Genomic DNA, 18,204 nt, shown 5'->3' on the forward strand with positions numbered 1-18,204 from the left:
GTTAGGAAGGGATAGTGGAGGCAGTGGGGAAGGGGGTGTTGGGGTTTTGGGTGTGGGGGTAGTAAGGGAGGGGGTGTTGGGATATCGGGTTGGGGTAGTGGGAGAGGGGGTGTTGGGGTATTGGGTGTGGGGGTATTGGGGGGTGTTGGGTCCAATCAATGGGACAGTAGTGTTAGGTAAACAATGAACATCTGTACATAGTTCTTCCTTTTACAATACACTTGATGTGAGATGAAGAAATGACTGGACATTGCTTCTTGTGTGTGTGTCCCTTTAATCATGTACAGTGTCCAGTGTTCAGTGTGACCCATGGCCAGTGGCGTGTATGTTACAGTCCATCAAAAGTAGTGGGTAATTAAATCTTGCCGTGTTGCACGTCCATCATTGACATTGTGGCGCTGAGGGATTCCGGCATCTTCCTCACCCTCATCCTCATCCTCAGGTGGCATCATGTCCATGTCAGGGAGCAGGGGGTCATTGCGCCGGATGCACATGTTGTGCAGCATGGCACATACTAGCACAATTTTGCCCACCTTCTCAGGTCCGTATGTCAGGGCACCCCCCAACCTGCTGAGGCTGCGGAACCGGGCCTTCAACAGGCCAAATGTCTGTTTGATGGTGACACGAGTGTGTTTATGTGCACGGTTGTATGCTTTTTTGTGCCTGTTGCGTGGTTACCTGATGGGGTCATGAGCCAACCCATCAGGGGATACCCGGCATCACCTGCATGGCAGCAAGAGAAAGGGTACTTGTGAATTAGTTGGTCATTCCATGTTGGCACTGGCTGTACATTGTACATATGTAAATGTAACTGAGCACAGGGATTAAAAATTGAACATGGCATGTGTCATTCTGTATTGGCCTGGTAAGTGAACTAAGGGCTGATCCATCGGTGGGGGGGTGAGTGCAGTTGCTGTCACATGGCCCGTTGAATGTAGACCTGCACACCCACGAATCAAGTGCAACAGACCACAATGGTGTCAGATTTAATTGATGTGTTACCTGTGCAAATGGACTGTGCATATACAGTGAGTACTCACGCATATACCTAATTTCATTCATGTTATACAGTGGTATCCCCAGTATGCATTCTACATATACAGATCTCCATGTGCACATCCATCGACTCCTTCCCCCATTGGACAAGGTCAGATATCCATTGGTGTAGGGTTGCGTTACAGTAATACGGCAGGGTGGGTGTCAGCATGGTGGAACGGAGCTACATTGGATGAGTCCCGCACCTCTGATTCATAGCTTGGTGGTAGTCAATCATGTGAGATTTTTCAATGTTCATACTTGACCCATTGTTCTTGGAGGTGTCCCTTAAGGTACCATGACAGGCATACTGATCTGCCGTGTACCTGTGTATTGAGTGCAGTGATTGATATTGACTGGGTTGCAGATGGTATTCTCTCTGGCAGGGCCGCATGACTCGTGAATAACTTTGCTGAGATCATGTATTTCATGCGTTCACACTTCAGAGTGGTGCATTGTGGTACATGTGGTTCATGTTTTGTGATGTCCCTGATACATGTGCTGGTGTGTGCACTGCGTGTGTCGTTCGCATGTAAACACGGCTGCGGAGGCCTTACACATCTGCATGCATCAGTTGTGTTGCACATTCTGTTTCATTTACAACGGGCACAGTTGAAGGCACCTAGTACGCTGTCTATGGTGTTTTTCCATTGCATTTGTGTGGTATCATGCTGTGCTGTTTGTGAATGATGTGGTTGCTGGAATGAATTCCTCAGATGACTTAGCCTTCTGTTGCGTTACCCAGTCTCTCTGCAATTCAATGCATACCTGGTAATGTTACCAGGTTATTCCAGGAGTTATGATGGATGTATGCATGCAGTGTGCACTTGTGCTCATAATTAATGCAATCCTATGCTATGTTCCGACAACCCTCATGGCCCTGTGACGAGACCCACCCAGCAGACAGGTTGCTTATGCTGTTTACACCCCCCCCAATCAACACCTCTCATGGCCCATCCAACAGACAGGTTGCTTATGCTGTTTACAGCCCCCCCAATCAACACCCCTCATGGCCCACCCAACAGACAGGTTGCCTATGCTGTTGACAGCCCCCATAAATCAACACCTCTCATGGCCCAACCAGCAGACAGGTTGCCTATGCTGTTAACAGCCCCCCCAATCAACATCCCTCATGCCCTTGTTTTTGGACTCACAGCCAGGTATGAGGTCCAGCATGTTGTTCCATGTAGCGGGGCAGCATGGAGTTCCACACCACCATGACGTCATGTGTGAAGCCATGGAATCTTGCACAGCAATGGGTGATTATTTTGCGTGCATCGCACACCATCTGTACATTCAGGGAATGGTACAGCTTCCTGTTGTGGTGCACTACCTCCACAGCATTCCGGACAACCAGCTCAACATCTGTACAGTCGAGCACACCGATGACGTCGGGCAGGCCTGTAAGTGCATAGAATGCTACTTTGGTGGCATTCACCACCTCTACAGTCCGTGGCAGGCTTATGTGGTTGCGTACATGCGACAGGAGTGCATCGACCACCTGGGTGAGCACACGGGAGAAACAGGGTTGGGAAATTTCATGTAGCTGCCCCACTGTGTGCTGAAAGGTGCCTGTGACAAGGAAGTGTAGCACACACACTACCTTAAGCAAGGGGGGATGTCTGTATGATGTTGATTAGGCTCACCGGTCATCATGTATGAGGTCCACTACTGTGGTGATGGTGTCCCTGTCCAGGTGGTACACGGTGTGGATCTGGGCAGGGGTTAGGTTGAATGGGCTGGCCCTTAGGCGAGGGATTGGTGGCTGCCTGCGGGGTACAACTGCCTGCTCATTGGGTATGTGCTGGCCCATTCTCCCCCTCGTTCTCCTCCTGCACATTCGCTGCATGCTCTGGCTCACTGCCTCCTCCAGGAGTAGCTGTGCAGGCATGTCCTCTGGCTCCAGTACTGCTAGTGCTAATGGTAGCATTGTGGATTTGGGAGGGGTGTGGTGTGTGAGAGTGCTCCTTTTGTGCTGTGCCAGACTCCATTGCATCCACCTGTGCTGATTGTGGGCACCTGTGGCAGGTTTCTGCACACCAGATTCCTATGAAAGCCTGCACCGTGATGCCGGTGTTAATGGCATCATTGTGACCGTTATTCTCAGCATGTCCATGGCAGTATTTGCATGTCCGTGCACCTCTTAATGTGCACTGAACTGCGGCATACGGTGTCACTGGCATGGCTGCCTTGTGTCACCGCTGATACCGGGAAGGGTGAAGCTGGCCACGGCAGGTCCCTGCTGATGCCGGTGACACCGGCATCGTGGCTCGTAAAACGAAAAGTTTATTTAATTTGCTTTGAACTATTTAAATTAGTCTGATTAACAGTTCCTGATTTCCAATGCCAGCAAAATCAACATCTTTATAGATATATAGGAATTCCCTTTGTGGGTGATTCAAACACACTTATTGTGCCTCTAGATTGAAAATAATCTGGAGGCACAATAAGGGAATTAGAAAACATGTTCTGTTGTTTTAGTAGCTGCATAAAACTGTTTTAATAAAGCATAAAAGCTGCAAAAAGTAAATATTTGTGCTTCAATATTTGCTTTTTCTTGCCACAAAATGTGGAAGCAGTGATGCAATATCATGGGGGATTTATATAGCTTGAAACACCAACCTACTGCCTATTAGTGTGATTCACCTATATTTAATATGGCATCAGATCCAAAACAAACAACATATCAGTATTTACCCATTTCTGAATGATACTTTATTTAGTCTAAGGTAAATATCTATTGGTAAATGTACAATATGTTATGATGAAGGCTCTCAATTTTATGGTATTTATTTTTTTAACATTTCTGATTGTATTTATCGACATGTATATTTTCAATAAAAAAGTAAGTTGCAACTAGTGCTTTTCCTAATTTATTCAAATGAAAAATCTAGCACTTTGATGCCTATAATGGGAAGCTCAGAGAAATGGACCTTGGTTTACAGTGATGTGTTAACATATGATATAATGTGGCATTTATAAGGTGCCTGTACACAAGTGTTTCTAGGCGCAACAAGACAAGGAGGTGAATGCAAAGGGAGGACAAAATAACAATCTTATTAGGCCTCGTGTCATTCAGATCGTGCAAATATGGGGAAAAGGAAAGGGGGCGAAGTGCCAGGGAGGAGGGGAAAGGGGAAGTGCAGTTAACTCACAAGTGCAGCCAGTGGGTGGCTCATAAGTGCAGAGAGATGGGACTCTAGGCTTGCAGATATGGACCCTTAAGTGCTGGGCAGCCTGGAAGCAGTGAGAGGGCAACTAGACATGCAGGAGCCTGGGCCCGAGTTTAGAGGGTGACCAGGTGACCAGTGTGCAGACCAGTCCGGTGCATCAGCAGGGCAGAAGAGCGAAAGCTGAAGTGAAAAGGAAGGTCTTCAGTTGCTTCCGGAACCGGAGGTGCTTCTGCTCAAGTTTGAGAAAGGCGGCAGATGGAGGCCCCAGCCGAGGAGATAGATATGCCCCCAAATCTCTGCTTGGAGAAGCGTCTGACCCTCAGAGAGTTAGAGGTGAATGAGCAGAGAGCTCGAGAAGGAAGATGTTTTGAAAGAGAAAGTTGGAGGTAGAGCAATCCCGGGCCCCAGAAAGCCTTGTGGACGATGCATAGGGTCTTGAACTTGATCCCTGAAGCCACGGGGAGTCAGTGAAGAGATTTCAGAGCTGGAGAGATACAATCCCTGCCCTTGAGGCTAAATACATGTCTTGCAGTACTGTTCTGGATAAGTTGTGAAGGTAGAAGAGTAGAGGCAGGAATATTTGGAAAGAGGCTGTTGCAATACTGCAGCCTAGAGAGGACCAGAGCTCTGGAGACAGTGAGCTTCGGAGTAAAGTGAGAAAAGGAAGAATACCTCTGAGTAGGTCCAGCTGATAGTTTGACTTAAAGATGTCAGAGATGTGAGGAGAAAAGGAGAGGGTGGAGTCGAAGATGATACCAAGGTTCTTAGCCTCACAAGAAGGAGCAGGAAGAGGGCCCTGACTCGGTGGCCAGAGAGAGAGAGAGGAAAGGAGGGAGCAGGTGTTCCAATGAGGAGGATCTCAGTATTACTGGCATTAAGGCAGAGATCATTGGCGCCACACCATTCCTGATTTACAGCCATATAGTCTGGTATGAGGGAAAAAGCAGAGGTGGCTGAGGGAGCCTGAAAGAGAGCCGAGTGTCATCCACATAACAATGAAAATTGGAGTAGAAAGTAGTGATACGGTGGGCAAGAGGTGGCAGGAGAAGAAGGAACTATTTGTTTCTCCTTCTGCTGACATGTTAAAAAGTCATTGTAAACCGTTAAACAAATTTGTAGTAAAATGAATCACTTTTAGCCTCTCCACTGTGTTGCTTTGCAGAGCTATTGGCCTGAAAGGCAAAAGTGCTATCATAAATAGTTAAGAGACATAATGTTTCACTGTTTCCACTTTTTACAAATATATGTTGAAAGGAAACAGTGATTTCCATCTGTGTTTATGTATAAAAATCAGTAAAAACAGAAAACTGGGAGCCTGATTTCTGACCAATAATGTAGGACTGTCATTTTAGGGTAATTTTTGAATATCGCATAAGTTGCTCATCTGGCAGACTGGTTCAATAATTTATGCCAATTGACTCTAAGATACTGTGGCCCCTGCCCATTTTTATACTGGAAGGTAAGGCACATAATCTTGAAGGTGTTGCTCTCCATTACAGATAGAATGACTTCCTGAGGCCACACGTCATCATGTCACTGGATTCTGCACTCCTTGGATTCTTGGTCAGTTCTTCCCTTGGAATAAATGTTCATTAAAAGTCTTCTAGTAATACAATTGTTTCCAAGACCTTAAATAGTACAGCCAGGTGAGAGATCTGAGATTGCTCATATATTCCAGTTCTTTTCGTTTTAATAGGGAGCCCCTGGTGAAGCGTAAATCTCCATGTCTAGAGCAAATACTGATGCACTGTCGTCAATTATTTCTGACAATCATAGGTCTGCTCAGAGGGAACTAATGTAAATGATCTGGTGATGTAAACTATCTTGTGGTCTTTTATGGACTAGTGGCTTCATTTAGAATTGGTGTCATTTGGTGTCTAAACTTGTCTGCCTTTTAAATGTCCAGTAGTACATATGTGCAAATCTTATAGCTGTGTGTTTCTAACTAGTGGAGTTCCAGAATGTAACATACGTTGGAATGTATTTTAGTAGCCAACGGCAAATCACAGGTTGATGTACTTATTAAATGTCTGACATTTAGTAGCTGATGGATAGGTTTAGATATCATATTTTCTCTCTTAAAAGTGCCTTTGTTTAACTATGTAAATTAAAGTGGTATAAGGTTTTGGGTGTCCCGCATGACTAGTGGTTCTGGAATAAAGGGGGTAGAAAAGTCAGGTTATAGGTGGAAAGTAAAGGACAGTTGTGCTAAATAGTGCATGTCAGATGTACCTGGATGCTGTGTGCTGGTACGATGTGTGTCAGTAGCAATGACAAATCCATTTTGAAGGATGAATCTGAAAAGAGGTCTACGCACTATAAACTAAAGAAAGCAGAACAAGTTGGACCAGTGACTCTCACTTTGCCTTTTAATGTTTACATTGCTGTGGAGAAGGTAGATCGCTCACTATAATCTGCCCAACACAGTACACTATAGCCTGTCATTGAGATTATACCCCAGATCCAGGCACAGGCTGTGGGTGTGTTCATTTCGGAGAAAACATCTGTGTTTAGCTTCAAGGATTTCAAGCAAAGATTTACAACAATGTCAATCAAGTTTGCATTATGCCAAGAATACAGGAAGAAGTTGTGGGTGTGTTCATTTCTGAGAAAACCTCTATCTATAGCTTCAACAATTTCAAGGAAAGGTTTAGAATAATGTCAATCTGAAGTTTCCCTATTTTACAATTGTGTCAGCCAGAGATAGACCTGCCTTCAAAAAGCTCTTATTTGAAGACTGGTATAGAATAACACTTCCTTGTTTGGAAAGGTGTTTTATTTGTTCAGTTGAATCTACTAGACCATTCACATCTTGCTCCTGAGCAATCTGGTTTTTGCATTTATCGTAGGGCAAGCACTGTGACCCTGCAACTGCTCACTGCTGTCTATTGCATGCTAATCCTGAACCACGCTTGTTTGTTCCTGATGTTAGTCCTCACATCTGCATTTAAAATCTGAGCTATGATGACATTATTAACATCTTAAAAAGCCCTTTTGCTATTGAGGGCAGGGTTTTGGTATGGTTATCATTAGGAAAAGCTTGTTTTTGTACAAGTGAGCAGGAAATATCTCCTTCTGTACCAGAGGCATCCAGGTTTTGCAAGAGTTGAATATGGCAACATGTGCTATTCAGTCTGTCTGTGGGGGACACTAGGGTGACCTGATAATGAGGTTTGATTGATTTGGCATTTTATATAACACAAACACTGTTAAGAGAACTTTATGACACTGCAGCATTCTGCAATACCACGATAAGGGCAAGGATCAGACAGGTGTAATTAACAGTGTGATCAGTAGTTGACCTAAAACTGCGTGCCGTGTGCTGCTCCATTCAAAGCCTTTCCACATTGCCATTTTCCTTTTGAGTCTCCACTGATGTTGTGACGTTCTAGGATCTTCTGGGGATCTTCGTCAGTACCACTCTTTACCAAACTCTTTCCCTGTTGTGAAGGTATCTCCTTGAACTGAAAGGGGGCAGCAGAGTGGGACTTGAATGGCTGCTTAAGAGGCAATACCTGTCAAGACTGGCGTGTCGAAATCCACAGGAGCTGATTATGATCCCACAGACCCTCACCAGGAGTCCCCTACTCAATTATATAGAATATAGCTGAGTTGAAAACCCCAAGGAAGGTAAAGGGGTAGTGGATTAAATAACAAATGAGAAAACTGCATAGTCTCAACCGTCTGGTCGTCCTCAAAATCTGTGGTAACAACAAATGCACCTGATTAAATACACACAGTGTGAATTCTAACTTCCTGGGAATACTACGGTATGTAAAATCTATTACCTGCTTAACCTCAGCCAATTGCTTAGAGACATGATAAAGTCACATAGATATTCCCTCAAATGCCTGATCCACGATTATCAGTTTACTTTGTTCAAGAAGTTATGAGTTCTATAATTTTACTCTTAAAAACAACTTCCTAATGCACAGACACTGTATTTTTAATAGTGAATTAACTTCCTGATTCGGGCTAAAGTGGGTGAAGCATAGTCTGATCCATTCACATGCTGAAAACCATTGTCTCTATCATACTGCACCAGCTGACTGGGATAAATGCCTACAGTCTCTCTTGTGTTGACTATTTGAAGATAGTCTCAACCATTTCACTTACAAATACATTGCTTATAGTCTAAATGAAGAACTGTGGAAATAAACAAATGCACTTCTTCCCATATTTCTCTTTCGGGCTGTAGTCCTCTTTCTACTGCTATGCTGCTTCTAAGAATGTTCCTTCAATATTTACATAAGCATTGTGTTTCTTGTTCATGAGATAAGCACACCAGGAAGTTAATCTTGCTGCCAATACTCTTGCTGGGTAAGTGCACGCTATGAAAATAGCAGTTCCATGTACTCACGCGTATTAGTAACACTGTGCTTCACATTAATGGGATGCACATGCAGCAATCATTGCGCTAATAAACTTTAACTAGCGCGCACTCAAGTTCCTGCTTTTTGTGCAAATGGCTTAGTAATCTTTAATGCGCGCCTCTTACCCGCACTGAGGTGAGAACAGACACGCGCTAGTAGACCCGGGCTACCACAGAGCCTTTAACCATGCGCCTTTGTCACATGCGCATTGAAAAGAACCAAGTTCACGAGAAATAGTTGCTGCGCCTTTAACCCAACGCCTTATGGAATATGTTTACTTTCACTGGCACCGCTCATGGAACTCCGCGCGACTTCAGTCTAACGTTAAATGGCAATAAAAACAAACGCTGCTGCGTCTATTGAGATTAGTTCTAGTGCGTGTGTTGAGGATTACGTTGGCTTCCTCTTCTTTATTAACATTTAATGTATTAACAATTGAAAAGTCTTGTGTTGCGCAACCCAACTTGCTTACATTTCAGTATATTTAAACTGATTTTGGCACTACATGCCCTTACCAGTTACTTCTCTTCTACTTATTTACAAGAATATATTTAGTTAATCAGTTCTACTGTATAGTCATTTGTAAAACCTTGTTCTCTGATAGTTTTCTAAGAAATCCATACTGTTCTTTCTTACTTTAAACTTTAAATGTACGGTTAGTTAGTCTTTTGATGCTTCATCTGACTTTAGAGGTTTAAATTGGAAAGCTCCCACCAATGGTCTTCAAAGAAGCGACTCTCTCCGCTACAGAAGACTTCTTACTTCTGAGATGGTTTCTCTGGACTCTGGATTGGCCTAAATTAAGGAAAACATTAAACACACAACCTGTCTCTGAGTTTCTAGGGATGAAAGGCAGTTATAGAACCCTGAGACCCAGCCAAGTACTCTAGCCATTGTTTTACCTAACCAATCAGATAGCCCCAGCATTCCTTCATCTTAGCTTGGGAAGCCTGCTATGTCTAGCCTTAAATAAACACCCTCCAATTCTATGAACCATTACAGGCCTATTCCAGCTACCAACCCCTCTACCTCTGCCTCTACCTCTGCCAGCCCTGACAGTACCCCCACCACAAAGCCCTGACCCAGGGCCTGGCTTGGTAGGGAATGTTCTATGGAATTTCCTTACTAAACATGGTGCATGCACATCTCCCTTGTTTTCCCAAGATCTCTCCTCCAGACCATAACCCTTCCAATCTATTAGATATTGAGGATTTCCTCGAACCACCCTGGAATCAAGAATTTCTTTAACCTCAAATTCTTCGCCGTTCTCCTCTGTGATGACAGCCGGTTGTGGCCTTTCCAAATGAGTTCCCATCTCAAAAAGATTTAACAAACTCACGTGAAACGTTGGAGGACTTTTAATATTGGAAGGTAACTTTAATCTGACCGCTATTAGGTTAATGACTCTCTCAAGCTCAAATGGACCAACAAATCGCGGGCTAAATTTCTTCTTCCCTTTCAGACGTAAGGTCTTTGTGGACAACCAAACCTTCTGCCCCACATGATACTGCGGACCACTTTGATGCTTCTGATCAGCAAAAGCCTTAAATCTCAATGTACTCTTCTTTAGAGCTGACGTGACTCTTTCTAGACCATCTCTTATACTGGTCAACCTGTGCTCTACCTCTGGATTGGAATATTCAGATTGAACAATTTTTTTTAAAAATCGAGGATGATAACCATAATTACGGAAGAAAGGGGAATAGTTAGTAGAGTCCTTTACAGAGTTGTAGTAACTGAACTCTGCTAACCACAATAAATCAACCCAACTCCTCTTTTCCTACCAGTAAGCTCTTATGTATTTTTCTAATTATTGGTTTACCCGCTCTGTTTGCCCATTTGTTTGTGGATGATGACCTGAGGAGAGCTGTACTTCAATTCCCAACTCTTTGGAGAAAGCCTGCCAAATTCTAGAAATAAATTGTGGTCCCCGATCAGACACAATTTGTGTAGGTAAACCCTGTATTTGCACCACTTCTTGCAAAAAACATTTTCGCAAGATTCTTTGGTGCGACTTCCCCCCTTAGTCAATAAGTCCACCACCACCAATACAGTTGGACACCCTTGATCTTTAGGGAGATCCACAATAAAATCCATAGAAATTGTAAACCAAGGACTGGGAGGAACTGGCAAAGGGTTGAGCAATCCTGACGGTTTTTCTCCACCTGACTTGAACCGGGCACAAACTTCACAGGTTTTTACATAATCTTCGATATCTTGTCTCATCCCTTCCCACCAGAACTTTCTTTCCACCAATTCTATAGTCTTACGAATTCCGGGATGGCCTGCTAAACCTGATTCACAAGATTCTGTAAAACTTCTTCACACAGCCCTTTACCTGAAAGAAAAATTCTGGAGTTGAAATACAGAAGGCCCTTAACCACATGACTTCCTCGTTTCTCTTCAACCCAAGACTGCATCTCTTTCTCAGGCAACTTCTCCAAAATCCTCTTATGAAACAAACCCTCATTCATCGTGGCACTTAAAATAAATCGATTCTCTGTGATCACTGGTTCTGGTAGAACTTTGCACTATGCCTCTTCCAAAGAACTTTGTCGAGATAAAGTGTCTGCTTTGCCATTAAAATGCCCAGGTTTGAAGGTAATAACAAAAGCATAGTCGGCGAAGAACAACGACCATCGAAGCTGCCGCAGAGATAAAGTTCTAGCTGATTTAAAAAAAAATTCTGTGATCAGTTAAAACAGTGACTGTAAATCTTGCTCCCAACAGATAATGGGCCTCATTACAACTCAGGCGTTAAGGGTTAACGCCACCGTTAACCCTTAACGCCTGATTCCCACCTTAACGCCTGCTTTTTGCAGGCGTTAAGTTCCATGGTGCTAAGGCACCTTGGTGCTAATTACGGCACCGTAATTTACGGTGCCGTAATTAGCGCCTTCCCCACTCCCATTATGCCCTATGGGGCAAAAATGGGAATGGGGAAGGGAAAATGGGAAATGGGGATTTACCGCCCCACTCACCTTGGAATGGGGCGGTAAATCAGCCATCCACCATGGTGTAAACGGAGTTTACACCATGGTGGTAAAGTTGGTGCACTTAGCACCAAGGTTGTAATGAGGCCCAATGTCTCCATTCCTGGAAAGCCTTCTTAATCCCTAAGAGCTCTCGATCTGTAATTGTGTAATTCTTCTCAGCTGGAAGTCATTTCTTGGACAGATAAGCCACAGCATGTAGTTGTCCCATCTCCGGATGTCTTTCGGAAAGTACAGATCCAATTGCCAATTTAGAAGCTTCTGCCTCCACAAAAAATGGGTGAAGAGGATCTGGATGTAACAATATTGGTCCTGAAGTAAAAATAATCTTCAATTTTTGAAAAGCTTGTTCTGCTTCCTCCGTCCAATTGAATTTTATCCCTTTCTTAAGAGGTTTGGTAATTGGAGAAACAATTAGCGAAAAGTCCTCAATAAACCTCCTATAGAAATTTGCAAAGCCAAGGAAACTCTGAATATCCTTCACACAAACTGGTGACAGCCACTCATTAACTGCCTTAACTTTTTTCATGTCCATTTCCAAACCTTTGGGAGGGATGATAAATCCCAGAAACTCAATTTCCTTAGTGTGGAATTGGCTCTTTTCTAACTTTGCAAATAATGTATTTTCCCTCAATCGTTGTAAGATCTTCCTAACATGTTCTTCATGCTGCTGCAGATATTTTATAGAAGAATGAGAATATCATCAATATAAACAACTATGAAAATGTCTAAAAAATCCCATAACACCTCATTAATGAAAAATTGGAACGCTGCCGGGGCATTAAACAAACCGAATGGCATTACTTGGTACCGAATTTGGTCTGGAAGGCCATCTTCCATTCATCACCTTGACGCACTCTCACCAGATGGTAAGCTCCACGAAGGTCTAATTTAGTTAACAGTGACACTCCCTGAATTTGATCCAATATTACAGAAATTAAAGGCAAAGAATATCTATTCTTGATTGTGATCTTATTCAATGCCCTATAATCAATGCAGGTCCATAAGGTGTTGTCCTTCTTTGAGACGAAGAACAATGGAGATGCCGCTGGAGACGGAGAATGCCTGATGAACCCTTTGGTCAAATTCTCTTGAATATAATCCTTTAAATGCTTGTTCTCTTTTTCCATCAAGGCATAAATGCGACTACAAGGAATGTGGACTCCCGGTTCCAACTCTATCTTACAATCATAGTGTCGATGAGGAGGTAGTTAATTGGCTTCATTTTCACTGAAAACATCATTAAAATCCTGATAACATCCTGATAATTCTACTACTGCTCCTATAGAATGTGCTGTAGCACCCGAACCCACCAGCCCTTCCACAACCTCTGAACAACAATTTGAACCACCCACTTGGATTCTTCCCTTGAAACAATTTTCTGTACAAAATGTTGAATCCATTTCCACAACTCTCCTTCCCCAATCTATACGAAGATTATGATGCGTCAACCAGGGCATACCCAAAATCACCTTCAACTGTGGGGTGTCAATTAATTCAAAAACAATTTCCTCCCAATGCCCACCAGTAATTTCCATTTCCAGTAAAATTGTTTCATGGTTAATCAGGCGTGAAGTTAGCTAGGACCCATCCACCACTCTCACCTGCTCTGCCCTGTCCTTCAAAACATATTCTACATTTATTGCTTTTACTACATTGCAGCCCATAAAATTCCCAGTGGCATCGGAATCTATTACCACTGGCCCACTTCCCTTCAATTCCCCTTTGACGAATAAAGATATGTTTAATGTGAAATGGGGCACGGCTGCCTGGATTGTATTAGTTACTTGCTGGTTTCTGGAACTGTTGGTCAAAGAAGGGGTCTTGGGGTACCAAGGACAATTACCTACGAAATGTCCTGAACTTCCGGAATACATGCATAAATGATTGGACCTTCTCCTGCCCTTCTCTTCCTTCGTTAAATGACCTCTAGGTTTATTGCCTCTTTCCAGATTCCCTGTTCTCAACCCTCTATTTACTGGTTCACCTCTCCCTCTGTCCACTCGAGGAAATACTCTGGTTTCAACACCTCCCCTTCTCTGCTCTGCCTTGCATTTCCCCAAACGATAATCAATTTGCATCACTAAATCCATCAAGGCTTCGCAAGAGGTAGGTCTTTGTACTATGGTAGCTAAGAAGTCCTTTAACTCCTCCCTCAAACCTCTATAAAACAGCGATGCCTGTTTCTATTCTGGCCAACTACTCTCTAATACTAGAGATTTGAATTGATTTATATAAGCCACCAACTCGTTAGTTCCCTGTTTTAACTCCAATAATTCCCCATCTACTTCTTGCGACAGCAGATGCCTATCGAACATCTTCTTAAAGTCATACTTAAAAGCTGGTAAATCTTTTAAAATTGAACTACCTTGACCCACCAGCAACACAGACCAAGCAGCTGACTCGCCTGCAAAATAGGACAACATAAAAGCTATCTTTGTTGCATCCGTACCGAAAGACTCTGGCCTAAAAAGAAAATGAAGCTTGTATTGAGTCAGAACAATTTGGCATTTTTTTGCATCCCCTCCGAAACGTTCAGGCGGTGCTAAAGGAATTGGGCCAACTGCGATTTCATACTCTCCCTATGTCCTTCCCAAAGCCCAGCTCCTTCAGCCACATCTTCTCTAACTAGGACAGGAATCTCCCTGCTCCATTTCTCTAGCCTCCTGGGATATACCTTCTTTCCTAAGAGAGGTTACCTTAGTATTCAACTCCTCTAAGCATGCCTGGAAATCTTGATTCTCCTTCCTAGCTGCTCTCATCTCCTCTCTTAACTCTGAAAACATGTCCCTTATGGAACTTGCTAAGACCTCTGTGGGATCCATCTCAGCTCAGGCGGAAATTTTAACATGGGCCTTTCATGCTGTCGGGACTGGGGTGTCGAAATCCACAGGAGCTGAAGCTGATCCCACAGACCCTCACCAGGAGTTCCCTGCTCAACTCTATAGTATATAGCTGAGTCGAAAACCCCAAGGAAGGGAAAGGAGTAGTGGATAAAATAACAAACGAGAAGACTGGAGACTCTCAACCGCCTGATCGTCCTTGAAATTTGTGGTAAAAACAAATGCACTTGATTAAATACACGCAGTGTGAATTCTAACTTCCTGGGAATAGTACAGTATGTAAAATGTATTTCCTGTTTAATGACTGGCAATTGCTTAGAGGCATGATAAAGTCACATAGATATTCTCTCAAATGACTGACCCAAGAGTTATCAGTTTACTTTATCAAGAAGCTATGAGTTAAATAATTTGACTCTTCAATACAATTTCCTAATGCACAGTGACTGTATTGTTAATAGTGAATTAACTTCCTGACTCGGGCTAAAGTGGGTGAAGCATAGTCTGATCCATTCACATGCTGAAAACCATGGTCTTTCTCATAATTCACCAGATGACTGGCATAAATACCTTCAGTTTCTCTTGTGTTGGCTTTTTGAAGATAGTCTCAACCATTTGACTTACAAATACATTGCTTATAGTCTCAATGAAGAACTGTGGAAATAAACAAATGCACTTCTTTCTATGTTTCTCTTTCGAGCTGTAGTCCTCTTTCTACTGCTTTGCTGCTTCTAAGAATGCTCCTTCAATATTTACATAAGCATTGTGTTTCATTTTCATGAGATGAGCACACCAGGAAGTTAATCTTGCTGACACTGTTGTTGCTGGGTAAGCACATGCTATGAAAATATCAGTTCCATGTACTCACGTGTATTGGTAACACTGCGCTTCAAGTTAATGGGACGCACACATAGCAATCGCTGCGCTAATAAACTTTAACTAGCACGCACGCAAGTTCCCGCTCTTCGTGCAAATGGATTAGTAATCTTTAATGCTCGCCTCTTCCCCACGCTGAGGTGAGAACAGACCCGCGCTAGTAGACTCATCATACCACAGAGCTTTTAATCACGTGCCTTTGTCACACGCGCATTAAAAAGAACCCACCTCGCTCTCTATGAGAAACAGTTGCCGCGCCTTTAACCCGACGCCTTATGGAATATGTTTACTTCACTGGCACGACTCACGGAACTCCGCGCGACTTCATTCTAATGTGAAATGGCAACAAAAAAAAACGCGGCTGTGTCTATTGAGATTAGCACTACTGCGTGTGTTGAGGATTACGTTGGCTTCCTCTTCTTTATAAACATTTAATTTATTAACAATTGAAAAGTCTTGTGTTGCGTAACCCAACTTGCTTACAATTCAGTCTATGTAAACCTACTTTGGCACTACGTGCCCTTACAAGTTACTTCTCTTCTACTTATTTACAAGAATATATTTAGATAATCAGTTCTACTGTACAGTCATTTGTAAACCATTCTTCTCTGATAGTTTTCTAAGAAATCATACTGTTCTTTCTTACTTTAAACTTTAAATGTATGGTTAGTTAGTCTTAATCTGACTTTAGAGGTTTAAATTGGAAAGCTCCCACCTGTGGTCTTCAAAGAAGCGACTCTCTCTGCTACAGATGCCTTCTTACTTCTGAGATGGTTTCTATGGACTCTGGATTGGCCTAAATTAAGGAAAACTTTAAACACACAACCTGTTTCTGAGTTTCTAGGGATGAAAGGCAGTTATAGAACCCTGTGACTCAGCCAAGTACTCGAGCCATTGTTTCACCCAACCAATCAGATAGCCCCAGCATTCCTTCATCTTAGCTTGGGAAGCCTGCTATGTCTAGCCTTAAAGAAACACCCTCCAATTCTATGAACCGCTACTTGCCTATTCCAGCTACCAGCCCCTCTACCTCTGCCTCTAACTCTGCCAGCCTAGACAATGCCATAATTACCTGAAAGCATAAGATTCCAAATCCACTGGAAGAATAGAATTTCAAGGATCTAAGAAGTTCCCAAACCTGCTGGAGGCTGAAGAGTCACAAGTACGTCTACTGAAGTACTAGTGCATGCGTGCCCCTCTGCCCCTGTACACAATTGACACTCTGCTGTAATTGCACCTGTTGTATATTTCAGATAGCGTACATCTGATAAATGCCCTCAAGTAGCTAACCAGGCATTTCTTGAAGCTACTAACAAAACTGAGCTCTAATCACTCCCCACGTGCTGCTTTGAAGTAGAGCACGCATAGCCAGTGGCCTCAGAAGGATGTTGTGAAAAGGAAATGGCTTCAATTGATTTGGCATCAAAGACTAATAATACCTAGCCTAGTAACACCTATAAAAATGCATCTAAACAGCATTTCTTAAAAATATATGTTGTGGGAAAACTACCTTAATCACCTTTCCCCTTTGCTTGCTTTTGCTTGCTTGTTTCTGAGCATTTGGCCACAAAACGTCATGTAAAGTACTAACCAACACTAAACTCTATTTCTCTTCGCTTGCTGCTTTGGAGTAGAGCATGCACAAGCGGTGGTCTCAGAATGATGTTTTGAAAAGGAAATGATTTCAATCAATTTGGCATCAAAGGCTAGTCAGACCTATAAAAATAAATTTAAATGGAATTTTCTAATTATATATGTTAAGAGAAAATGATCTCAATAAACATTCCCCATTGCTCGCTTGCCTGCTAGTTTCTGAGCATTTGCCCACAATCAAATTGTATAATTTATTATTATAAGAATATCCCTTTAAAATGGCTGCGGATTTGTTGAATCATCTATCCAGTGATGTATGTCTCCCAGGATTGCAGCCTGATTGCGCTTGCTCCGAAGGAAGAGTATAAAGCCCTGGCATTCTATTCTGCCTCGCATATATATTTGTCTTATAAGGGTAGATATATAATAGCCAACATATTGGCAATTGGTGTAGTATTTAATAATGAATACATGTAAGGGTTGTCACAACTTCATCAACTGGAAGATAATGGAGATTTCTCTAATTTTAATGACCTGGATATGTATATTTTGTGGCAGAAGCTGACCTTATGCAGTAGATCTTTAAAAGTAATTCTAATAGCAGCAATTCACATAGAATAAAAGTAGAAACTGCATCAGAGTTAAGCCACAACACCATTGCAGAAGATTATTATTCTGACCAAAACAGGGAATTAACTTGCAGAGAACTTAAAGAAAATACAGAGACTTGGAGGTAGTCATGGCGCTATTTGCACCATGACTGCCTCCAATAATGGTACCGGCACCGGTCTCGTTCAATGGGGACTTACCGGTGTAGTCCGACCTTTGCGGGACCGTTAAGTCCCCATTGAAAAAACCATTCCCCATTCCCATTTGAGCCCCCATAGGGCTCAATGGGAATGGGGAAGTAGCTAATAACGATACTGCAATTTGCGGTACCGTTATTAGCTCTGAAGTCCCTTAGCGGGTCCCGTCCATAACGACTGGTAAAACCAGGCGTTGAAGGAGGGACCCGCTAAGGGAACTCATAATAGGGCAGTAATGGATTACCGGCACCAGTCTCCTTAACGTGCCCGGTATCCCTTACCGCCCTACTCGTAATGAGGCCCACTGAGACCATTTCTTAATCTGAGTACGAGGAGATAGTTATTAATCATAAATGGGGCAAGACAATCCCAAATACAAGGAAACAAATAACAGTTCAATGAACTACACAAATGTAGAACAGGCAGGGTGTTTAACAAGAGTAGACATCTGAATCAGTCTCTTGTGACAATAAAATGGGGCTAGGGAGGGGTAGAGTCCAGGCACACTCTAAGCA

This window comes from Ambystoma mexicanum, chromosome 11 (assembly GCF_040938575.1).
Source record: "Ambystoma mexicanum isolate Mex_15411 chromosome 11, UKY_AmexF1_1, whole genome shotgun sequence".
NCBI classification, from domain to species: domain Eukaryota; kingdom Metazoa; phylum Chordata; class Amphibia; order Caudata; family Ambystomatidae; genus Ambystoma; species Ambystoma mexicanum.